The sequence below is a fragment of the Ranitomeya imitator genome, chromosome 2, assembly GCF_032444005.1.
Source record: "Ranitomeya imitator isolate aRanImi1 chromosome 2, aRanImi1.pri, whole genome shotgun sequence".
NCBI classification, from domain to species: domain Eukaryota; kingdom Metazoa; phylum Chordata; class Amphibia; order Anura; family Dendrobatidae; genus Ranitomeya; species Ranitomeya imitator.
The window spans coordinates 655,634,467-655,646,964 of record NC_091283.1 but is presented as its reverse complement, the minus strand read 5'-3'; the positions used below and the strand labels follow the sequence as shown (position 1 = coordinate 655,646,964).

Below are 12,498 nucleotides of genomic sequence, written 5' to 3'. Positions count from 1 at the left end.
TTCCTTGGGCCTGCTGCTCTGCTAGATAAGTGCTTCTAGTTTGTTTTCTGTTTTTTTCTGTCCAGCTTGCTATTGTCTTTTGCTGGAAGCTCTGAGAAGCAGAGGGGTGCACCGCCGTGCTGTTAGTTCGGCACGGTGGGTCTTTTTGCCCCTTTGCGTGGTTTTCGTTTTAGGGTTTTTTGTAGACTGCATAGTTCTCTTTGCTATCCTCGCTCTGTGTAGAATATCGGGCCTCACTTTGCTGAATCTATTTCATTCCTACGTTTGTCTTTTCATCTTGCTAACAGTCATTATATGTGGGGGGCTGCCTATTCCTTTGGGGTATTTCTCTGAGGTAAGTCAGGCTTGTATTTCTATCTTCAGGCTAGTCAGCTCCTCAGGCAGTGCTGAGTTGCATAGGTAGTTGTTAGGCGCAATCCACTGCTGCTTATAGTTGTGTGAGGATAGATCAGGTACTGCAGTCTACAGAGATTCCACGTCTCAGAGCTCGTCCTATTGTTTTTGGTTATTGCCAGATCTCTGTATGTGCGCTGATTACTGCACGCTGTGTTGCCTGATTGCCAGCCATAACAGTCATCTCCCCTATATATAATATATAACTGAATGTCATCTCCTTCTATATATAGTATATGCCTGTATGTCATCTCCTCCTGTATATAGTATATACCTGTGTGTCATCTCCCCTGTATATAGTATATATCTGTGTGTCATCTCCTCCTGTATATAGTATATACCTGCATGTCATCTTCTATATATAGCATATACCTGTATGTCATCTCCTCCTGTATATAGTATATACCTGTGTGTCATCTCCCCTGTATATAGTATATATCTGTGTGTCATCTCCTCCTGTATATAGTATATACCTGCATGTCATCTTCTATATATAGCATATACCTGTATGTCATCTCCTCCTGTATATAGTATATACCTGTATGTCATCTCCTCCTGTATATATATGTACCTGTATGTCATCTCCTCCTCTATATAGTATATACCTGTGTGTCATCTCTCCTGTATATAGTATATATCTGTGTGTCATCTCCTCCTGTATATAGTATATACCTGCATGTCATCTTCTATATATAGCATATACCTGTATGTCATCTCCTCCTGTATATAGTATATACCTGTGTCATCTCCCCTGTATATAGTATATATCTGTGTGTCATCTCCTCCTGTATATAGTATATACCTGCATGTCATCTTCTATATATAGCATATACCTGTATGTCATCTCCTCCTGTATATAGTATATACCTGTATGTCATCTCCTCCTGTATATATATGTACCTGTATGTCATCTCCTCCTCTATATAGTATATATCTGTGTGTCATCTCCCCTGTATATAGTATATACCTGTGTGTCATCTCCTCCTGTATTAGACCTCGTTCACACGTTATTTGCTCAGTATTTTTACCTCAGTATTTGTAAGCTAAATTGGCAGCCTGATAAATCCCCAGCCAACAGGAAGCCCTCCCCCTGGCAGTATATATTAGCTCACACATACACATAATAGACAGGTCATGTGACTGACAGCTGCCGTATTTCCTATATGGTACATTTGTTGTAGTTTGTCTGCTTATTAATCAGATTTTTATTTTTGAAGGATAATACCAGACTTGTGTGTGTTTTAGGGCGAGTTTCGTTTGTCAAGTTGTGTGTGTTGAGTTGCGTGTGGCGACATGCGTGTAGCAACTTTTTGTGTGTCGAGTTGCATGTGACAGGTAAGTGTAGCAAGTTGTGTGCAGCAAGTTTTGCGCATGGCGAGTTTTGCGCGTGGCGAGTTTTATGTGTGGTGCCTTTTGAATATGTGCAAGTTTTTATGTGAAGCAACTTTTGCTTGTGTTGCAACTTTTGTGCCTGTGGCAATTTTTCCGCGTGTGCAAGTTTTGCGTGTGGCGAGTTTTCCATGAGGTGAGTTTTGCACTTGTGGCGAGTTTTGCAAGAGCCTAGTTTTTGCATGTGGCGAGTTCTGCGCGTGGCGAGTTTTGAGTGGCGACTTTTGTGTTTCGACTTTTATGTGGCGAGGTTGGTGTATTTGTGGTGAAATGTGTGCTGAGGGTAATATGTGTTCAAGCACGTGGTAGTGTGTGGCGCATTTTGTGTGTGTTCATATACCCGTGTGGTGAGTATCCCATGTCGGGGCCCCAACATAGCAACTGTACGGTATATACTCTTTGGCGCCATCGCTCTCACTCTTTAAGTCCCCCTTGTTCACATCTGGCAGCTGTCAATTTGCCTCCAACACTTTTCATTTCACTTTTTTCCCCATTATGTAGATAGGGGCAACATTGTTTGGTGAATTGGAACGCGCGGGGTTAAAATTTCGCCTCACATCATAGCCTATGACGCTCTCGGGGTCCAGACGTGTGACTGTGCAAAATTTTGTGGCTGTAGCTGCGACGGTGCAGATGCCAATCCCGGACATACACACATACATACACACACACACACATATACACACACATTCAGCTTTATATATTAGATAGTCGTGTTAAACTACCCTCACTTCTTGTAACCTACAAGTGTACAAAGATATTATACAGTCACCATGCGACAAGTGGGCCTGTGTAACTTCAAATGCCAGGGCTGAATTTTAGTCCCAGTCCGGCCCTGGCTGCTAGGAAACCACTGCTAAGGACAGGCAACAAGCAGAAGAGACTTGTTTTGGGCTAAAGAACACAAGGAATGGACATCAGACCAGCGGAAATCTGTGCTTTGGTCTGATGAGTCCAAATTTGAGATCTTTGGTTCCAACCACCGTGTCTTTGTGCGATGCAGAAAAGGTGAACGGATGGACTCTACATGCCTCGTTCCCACCGTGAAGCATGGAGGAGGAGGTGTGATGGTGTGGGGGTGCTTTGCTGGTGACACTGTTGGGGATTTATTCAAGATTGAAGGCATACTGAACCAGCATGGCTACCACAGCATCTTGCAGCGGCATGCTATTCCATCCGGTTTGCGTTTAGTTGGACCATCATTTATTTTTCAACAGGACAATGACCCCAAACACACCTCCAGGCTGTGTAAGGGCTATTTGACCAAGAAGGAGAGTGATGGGGTGCTACGCCAGATGACCTGGCCTCCACAGTCACCAGACCTGAACCCAATCTAGATGGTTTGGGGTGAGCTGGACCGCAGAGTGAAGGCAAAAGGGCCAACAATTGCTAAGCATCTCTGGGAAATCCTTCAAGATTGTTGGAAGACCATTTCCGGTGACTACCTCTTGAAGCTTATCAAGAGAATGCCAAGAGTGTGCCAAGCAGTCATCAAAGCAAAAGGTGGAAAGCAGAACCTAGAATATAAGACATAATTTCAGTTATCTCAAACTTTTTTGTTAAGTATATAATTCCACATGTGTTTATTCATAGTTTTGATGCCTTCAGTGTGAATGTACAATTTTCATAGTCATGAAAATACAGAAAAATCTTTAAATGAGAAAGTGTGTCCAAACTTCTGTTCTGTACTGTATATATATATATATATATATATATATATATATATATATGTATTTCATACAGCCGGCTTTTGCTATCTCCTTCCCATACCCGACAGGATATGAGACAGGGCTTACATACATGAAATGAAACAAAATCACTGCACTCATCCAGTTCAAAAGAGATTTGCTGAGGTGAACATTTTATTTAAGATACAGTGATGCAGACGAAACAACAGGTGATAGGCAAAATTTAACGTTTCGGCCACTCTGGGGCCTTGATCACAACAAAATGCTGTAACAGATAGAAAAAAATACAGTGTATCAATACACGATTATGTACAGTGCTACCTTATTATATACAAAATCTACAATCACAAGAAAGAGTTCTATATACAAGCCTAGAACATAGATAACATAGAAGGCATATTAGAGATCCATGGATAACAAGAGAATAGAACAAAACTATTCTACTACTAAGACCTATGTTGCAAAGGGCACTAAATAGAAACTGGTTTAGCAAGGGTTAGATATACTTTAAGCGAGACTATAAATTGTATCGTACAAATGGAAAAGACAGATACACATACCCTTTGTGACGGTTCGTTTCTTATCAATGGATGCTACGTCGTATCAAGATAATCAAATGTGAAGACAGCCTAGTCATAACTTGTTCAGAAGTGATGGGAGATAATGAGAAACGGATGCATATGTCGCTGGAAGAGTGTTAGTATGTTAGTAGGCTCCAAGTGACTAACTAGCCTCAGGTTAAATTTTGTAAACAGACTTATAAAGTCTGAAGGGATTAAGTACTCGTTTGCGTTATGGGGTTAGAAATATAAAGGTAGGTATTTACCCCAATCAGGAATGCGAGGCCTGTGCTCCAAAAAGAGATTATCCGGGATGGTGCGTGTACATGCGTACCATCTACCACAGAGAGGATTAGCTGTAACACAAATGCATCAACAGATATTTTCACCGGGTTTTTACTACCAGGGTTCACATATAACAAAAAAGGCTATACTATTCTTGCCCGTGTAGTGTTTAGCCAGCAGGGACAGGAGAAAAGCCAAATAACCGCGTTGTGTGTACACACTGGCGCAGGACGGATGTAGCCGCTTAAATCTGTAAATAGGTACAGTACATCACTTAGAGCATCTACATGTGACTAACGTGGAACTTATCTGTAATGTTGTCTCACATCCATTGGCAGCGCAGTGGGGTATGCGATCCTAGTCCTGGATGCCAGCGTTGGTGGCAAAGTGGGAGGTGCTGACACAGTACGTGTCCTGGCAGTGAAGGCGGCAGTGTCGTTACCGCGCAGCATTGCTGTATAAATGCTTAGGCCGGTCACGTGACTGGATGTGGTGAAAGACAGCGGCGCCTGCGCAGAATGTAGTACACATAGGGATAGCTGGCGCCTGCGCAGTAGAGCCGATTCTGGGGCATGCGCTGCGCATGGGGGGACGCAGAGATTGCTGCTCTCAGTCCGTCAGCATTTGTCCAAAGGAAAACCCCAGCGCAAGCGCAGAATGAAGCGGAGTTCGTTCCCCTAGAGATTGTTGGCGCATGCGCAGTAGGGCGGATTCGGATGCAAGCGCAGCGCTCGGTGATTGTAGTTCTCAGTGTGATAGTATGTCTCAAGGAGGCGTGACTTTCACCCTATACACATGGTGCATTGTGCCATGGCCAGTGGTGGTGGTGTGAACCCTAGCCCTTGTGAAATATGACCAACTGTGGCGCATGTGTAACCCCAAGTAGGTGCAATGATGGTTACTGCTGTTAATCTGGCAGTGTCTACATAGTAGGGTGTGGAACACATAATATCTACAGTAATGTATTAGATAATACTATGGCAGATAGAAAACATGACAGGTAAAAAATAATACGCGTAACATGGGATAAAATAAATGAGATGTAGGAGTCCAAACCAAATGATTATTCCCAGATACAGCCTTAAGTTGAGGATACAAAAAGATAAAAAATAAAAATAAAATGAATAAAATGAAAATGAAAAACGGGGGGGGGGGGGAATAGAGAAAAAACATATACTACTGTACAAAGAAAAAAGAGAAGAAGAAAAAAAAAAGGAAAAAAAGAGGTGAAAAAATGAAAAAAAGAAAAAGAGAAAGAAAGCCAATTTTTTTTAAGAACTGGGATTAAATAAATATGGGAAAAAGGGGGGGGGGTTAAATGAAACTTGTCTGAATCCTAAGGGTAAACAGTCTTACCATCCTGAATATATAAGGTGTCAAGTCAACAAGGGCGATGGATCAATTTGCCTAGAAAAAACAAAAGCCTGTTTAGATTAGCCAATCAAGTTCCCTGTTTAGACCTCTAGGGTGGAGTGTATCCAATGTATAGATCCAGATGTGCATTTGATAACGTACACTACAAAATTGGACTCACAAGTGTAGTACTCTTTTATGGGAAAATTTTTCCCAGTGCGGGGGTGTAATATTTCACTACCATTAATTACGTTAGAGCAGCTCATGCAGTTTAGGCAAGGGAATGTGCCTGTCCTCCTTTGTCCTGTCAGTGTCCTGGGAGGAAGTGGTTTTAATGTGCCCAAGTCAGCCCTAACTACTCTGTCTCTCACATTCTGTGGTTGTCTCGTGCACATCAGGGGTGGGTCTTTGAAAATTTGGATATGTGGGTAGGCTTTTGTAAGGAGAGGCCAATGTCCCCGGATGAGGTTATGGATTCTGCGCATTGTGGGGTGATGATTGTGGACAAATGGAAGTCTGGAATTTTGGTATGTGGTTATGGCCGTGTCGTTCGTCTCATTAAGGACTTTGGTGGATTCCAATTCAAGAAGCTTAGTTGGATAGTTACGTGCCCTGAATTTATTGGCCATTTCCTGTACTCTGGGTTCCCTTGTCACAGGGTTGGAGACAATTCTAGTGACCCTCTTGAACTGTGATCTGGGGAGACTATCTTTGGTGGATTTTGGATGGCAGCTATTGTATAGCAGTAGACTGTTGCAGTTGGTTGGTTTAGTGTATATGTCAGTACTAAGATTACCAGACGCATCCTTCAGAACCCTAGTGTCAAGAAATGATATATTAATGAAATAAAGACACAGGGTGTTGTAATAGTTTATTATACTCTTAATCCAAATGACGACCCTCGTTCTGTGAAAAAGGAAAAATAAAAAAGCAACAATATCCCATACCTTTCCGTCATTACAGTCATGTCCCACTATGTAAATCCATCTGAAGAGGTTAAATAATTTTACAAGCAGGAGCCTGCTAATGCAGCTGTGCTCCTGACTGTAAAATCTGGGGAATGAATTGAAAGCAGGGGAACGTAGCTACTTAGACTTGCAGTGCTGCGCCCCCTGCTGGCATAAACTCATATGAACACGCGCGTGAGAAAATATTCAGAAAAATTCCTACGCTGGAGTTCATATGAGGTTACGCCAGCAGTGGGCGCAGCACCGCAAGTCTAGGTAGCTACGTTCCCCTGCTTTCAATTCATTCCCCAGATTTTACAGTCAGGAGCACACCTGCTTGAAAAATTATTTAACCCCTTCAGATAGATTTACATCGTGGGACATGACTGAAAGATGGAAGGTATGGGATATTGTTGTTTTTTTATTTTAACTTTGTTTCAGGTGACAAGGGTCCTCAATTGGATTGAGAGTATAATAAAGTATTACAACACCCTGTGTCTTTATTTCATTAAAATATTTTTTTCTTAATGTGTGTGTGTTTTATTAACCATTTACTACTATTGGATTAATAATGGATAGGTGTCTTATTGACGCCTCTCCATTATTAACCTGGCTTAATGTCACCTTACAATAGCAAGGTGACATTAACCCTTTATTAACCCATATCCCACCCCTACAGGGGAGTGGGAAGACAGAGGCTAAGTGCCAGAATAGGTGCATCTTCCAGATGTGCCTTTTCTGGGGTGGCTGGGGGCAGATGTTTTTAGTCGGGGGGGGGGGGGGTCCTATAACCATGGTCCCTCTCTAGGCTATCAATATCTGCCCTCAGTCACTGGATTTACCACTCTGGCGGAGAAAATTGCGTGGGAGCCCACACCAGTTTTTTCTGTGATTTAACCCTTTATTTTAACAGCTAGATCCCCCAAATTTTACACACATACACTTGTAACATTACTAATAAGGAATATGTACAAAAATAAGGGATATAAAATGGTTTACTGTATGTAAACCATGTCTCATATCCTGTCGAGTTTGAGAAGGAGATAGCAACAGCCAGCAATTGAATTACCAGCTTTTAAGCTATATTAAATATAAATATACATATATATATATATATATATATATATATACTAGCTGAAGAGCCCGGCGCTGCCTGGGCATAGTAAATATCTGTGGTTAGTTAGAGCACCTCACTTCTCTTATTTTCCCATCACGCGTCTCATTTTCCCCCTCACATCTCTCATTTTCTCCCTTACACCTCTCATTTTCCCCCTCACTCCTCTTATTTTCCCCCTCACTCCTCTCATTCCCCCCTCACTCCTCTCATTCCCCCCTAAGGCTAGGTTCTCATTTCGTTTTAGTGTGAGCGCTAATGGACAGCGTTGTACGGCGAAATTAACGCCGTGCAACGTGTCCGTTAGTGCTCCCATTGCCAGCAATGTTAAAGCACATTGCTAGCACGTGCCATTTTCGGCACGCGCTAGCGATGTGCCGTTCTTTTGTGGTGCGCCTCGGACGCTGCTTGCAGCATCCGCGGCGCACCCGAGGTCCGTTCCCCGCTCTCGCAGATCCGCTAAACGGATTGCCCTAACGCAATGAGAACCTAGCCTAACACTTGTCATTTCGACCTCACATCTGTCATTTTCCGATCACTCCACTATTTTCCCTCACTCCTCTCATTTTGCACTCACACCTTTTCAATTTCACCTCACACCCCTCATTTTCACCTCACACCTCTCATTTTCCCCTCAGTACATACATGTTTGTCATCTCCCTCATATATAGTATACACCTGTATGTCATCTCCTGTATATAGTATATACCTGTAGGTCATCTCCTCCTGTATATTGTATATACCTATGTGTCATCTCCTCCTGTATATAGTATATACCTGTATGTCATCTCCTCCTATATATAGTATATATCTGTATGTCATCTCCTGTATATAGTAAATACCTGTATGTCATCTCCCCTGTATATAGTATATACCTGATGTATGTCATCTCCTCCTCTATATACCTATGTTTCATCTCCTTTTTTATATAGTATATACCTGTATGTCATCTCCTCCTTTATATAGTATATACCTGTAAGTCATCTCCTCCTGTATATAGTATATACCTGTGTGTCATCTGCTCCTGTATATAGTATATATGTGTGTCATCTGCTCCTGTATATAGTATATACCTGTATGTTATCTCCTCCTGTATATAGTATATACCTGTATGTAATCTCCTCCTGTACATAGTATATACCTGTATGTCATCTGCTCCTGTATATAGTATGTATCTGTATGTCATCTCCAGTATATAGTATATACCTGTATGTCATCTGCTCCTGTATATAGTATATATCTGTGTGTCATCTCCTCCTGTATATAGTATATATCTGTGTGTCATCTCCTCCTGTAAATAGTATATACCTATATGTCATCTGCTCCTGTATATAATATATACTTGTGTGTCATCTGCTCCTGTATATAGTATATACCTGTGTCACCTGCTCCTTTATATAGTATATACCTGTATGTCATCTGATCCTGTATATAGTATATACCTGTATGTCATCTGCTCCTGTATATAGTATATACTTGTGTATCATCTGCTCCTGTATGTAGTATATAACTGTGTTTCATCTCCCCTGTAAATAGTATATCTGTGTGTCATCTCCTCCTGTATATAGTATATATCTGTGTCATTTCCTCCTGTATATAGTATATACCTGTATGTCATCTGCTCCTGTATATAGCATATACTTGTGTGTCATCTGCTCCTTTATATAGTATATACCTGTATGTCATCTCCTCCTGTATATAGGATATACCTGTATGTCATCTCCTCCTGTATATAGTATAACATACCTGTGTGTCATCTCCTCCTGTGTATAGTATATATTTGTAAGCTAAATTGGCAGCCTGATAAATCCCCAGCCAACAGGAAGCCCTCCCCCCTGGCAGTATATATTAGCTCATACATACACATAATAGACAGGTCATGTGACTGACAGCTGCCGTATTTCCTATATGGTACATTTGTTGCTCTTGTAGTTTGTCTGCTTATTAATCAGATTTTTATTTTTGAAGGAAAATACCAGACTTGTATGTGTTTTAGGGCGAGTTTCATGTGTCAAACTGTGTGCGTTGAGTTGCATGTGGCGACATGCATGTAGCGACTTTTGTGAGATGAGTTTTGTGTGGCGACAAGCGTGTAGCAACTTTTTGTGTGTCGAGTTACATGTGACAGGTTAGTGCAGCAAGTTGTGTGAAGCAAGTTTTGCGCATGGCGAGTTTTGCGCGTGGCGAGTTTTATGTGTGGTGCCTTTTGAGTAGGTGCAAGTTTTGTGTGAGGCAACTTTTGCATGTGTTGCAATTTTTGTGCATGTGGCAATTTTTCCGTGTGTGCAAGTTTTACATGCGGCGAGTTTTCCATGAGGTGAGTTTTGCACGTGTGGCGAGTTTTGCGTGAGTCTAGTTTTGCATGTGGCTAGTTTTGCATGTGGCGAATTTTGCGCGAGTGACTTTTGTGTTTCAACTTTTATGTGGCAAGGTTGGTGTATGTGTGGTGAAATGTGTGCTGAGGGTGGTATATGTGTTCAAGCACGTTGTAGTGTGTGGCACATTTTGTGTGTGTGTTCATATCCCCGTGTGTGGTGAGTATCCCATGTCGGGGCCCCACCTTAGCAACTGTACGGTATATACTCTTTGGCGCCATCGCTCTCACTCTTTAAGTCCCCCTTGTTCACATCTGGCAGCTGTCAATTTGCCTCCAACACTTTTCCTTTAACTTTTTCCCCATTATGTAAATAGGGGCAAAATTGTTTGGTGAATTGGAAAGCGCGGGGTTAAAATTTCGCCTCACAACATAGCCTATGACGCTCTCGAGGTCCAGATGTGTGACTGTGCAAAATTTTGTGGCTGTAGCTGCGACGGTGCAGATGCCAATCCCGGACATACACACATACATACACACACACATTCAGCTTTATATATTAGATATATATGTGTCTCACTGACATACAATATATATATATATATATATATATATATATATATATATATATATATTGTATGTCAGTGAGATTATATATTATATTATATATATATATATATAATGTATATATGTTTTCATGAATATTTGAGCCCATGGATCCATTTTATGTCTGTTTTGCAAGCCGGTGAGAAAATCTCGCTGTACGGATGCCATACGGAGGTTTACACGCGCAAAATACGCTGCCACATGCTGCCTACGGATGACATACAGATCACTATTTTGGGAACATTTCTGCGTATTACGCCTGTAAAATACGGACCGTATTTCCCTACGCTGAGTGTGACCCCGGCCTAATTGTTACTATCCTAATTGTTTTCAGAACAAGGAAACAAATGAAATTGCTTCTGGGAAATGATCTATGAGCTTCTTGTTGTGTAGCACCTGCATCTTGTAAAAAAGTGTTGTATGGAGGATTTGTTTTTACACATTGCATAACGTGTTATTTAAAGGCTTGTGAAACACACAGTGCATTCTCAACACTCATACACCATGACATAGCTTGGGAAGACTGTATACAGCAAAGATCAGTAAAGGTCAGAAACTTAAGTTTATTGTCAGGCATATAATAATAATAATAATAATAATAAAGGACTGGTAAAATAAAATAATAATTTTACAATTATAATTAAAAAGGTATAGGTTTTGATTAAAGAGGTTTAGGAAACATATCCAAAAGACCACCTACTGTATATGAATAGGATACCCTCTTATCTTATTAAAAATGTAACTCTGACTTTGTGTTCACAAACAGCATCAATGCTGCAATTTTTCTGCTGTTTTTTCTTTTCCGTAGATGTCCGCACCACATGACACAGTAACAATCTTCTCTGATTATTGCATTTTTGCCCTATTTTTTATGCCTCTTCCCTTTATTTGATGCATGTTGGATGCAGATTTTAGGCAGCTTTTACAGTTTTTTTACGAGGCGAGATCTCAGTCTGTGCATGCGCTGCCACTGCCATCATTTTCCCGAAGACTCATAGAAGAAGATCACTTGCTTGCACCATTTTCTTAAAGCCCATCGAGAAATCAATCTGTGCAATGCCACCAGCGGCTCTGAAGGAGCTGGCGCATAATTAAAATAAGAAAGCAGAAAAACACCAGAGGAGCCATGACAGAGCCAAAGACCCTACCCACAGTCCCACCCCAATGCACAGAGACTAAAACCTCTGATGATGATTTTATGAAAAACAGGCTATTGATTTCTTCACTGAAAGGGCTCATGCTCACTTGCGATGAAATCGGTCGAATGCAATCAGATTTTTTTTAAAAAATCGGATTGAATTCGGACCAATGTTATTCTATGATTGTGTCTTCATCTGCATTTTTTTTCCAGCGTGTAATTTATCACGATCGTACTGGGAAAAAAAATCACAGCATGCTGCAATTGTAATCAGAAATTGGATCGTATCCCGCAATCGCACAGCACTCGCACCATGTGTCCTTTGAAAAGCAGGCAATTCATATGCGGGTACTGTAAAATCACACTGACAGGTTAGAATAGAAAAGATAGATTACATATAATACATATATATTATTATTTATTTATTTATCACCATTAATTCCATGGTGCTGTACATGAGAAAGGGGTTACGTACAGAGTTATAGATATCGTTTACAGTAAACAAATTTACAATGACAGACTGGTACAGAGGGGTGAGAACCCTGTCCTTGCGGACTTATATACATGTCAGTAACACACATTTATATATTTATATTGAACAGAAAGATAGAAGAAAAGCCGGTAATTCATCTGACGGCATCTGTAAAATCAATGCAGGAGCCGACAGGATAGACCAGATGGATTACATACAGTATATATAGAATAGATAGA

At 41.0% G+C, this 12,498-nt stretch overlaps 1 long non-coding RNA gene across 1 annotated transcript; it reads right to left on the bottom strand.

The window, feature by feature from the left end:
- Positions 1–3,656: 3,656 nt before the first annotated feature.
- Positions 3,657–6,569, bottom strand: LOC138667666 (uncharacterized). Its single transcript, XR_011318876.1, has 3 exons — positions 5,672–6,569; positions 4,297–4,386; positions 3,657–3,735 (listed from the first exon to the last, which is right to left on the bottom strand). It is a non-coding gene; the product is annotated as an uncharacterized lncRNA (long non-coding RNA).
- Positions 6,570–12,498: the final 5,929 nt, after the last annotated feature.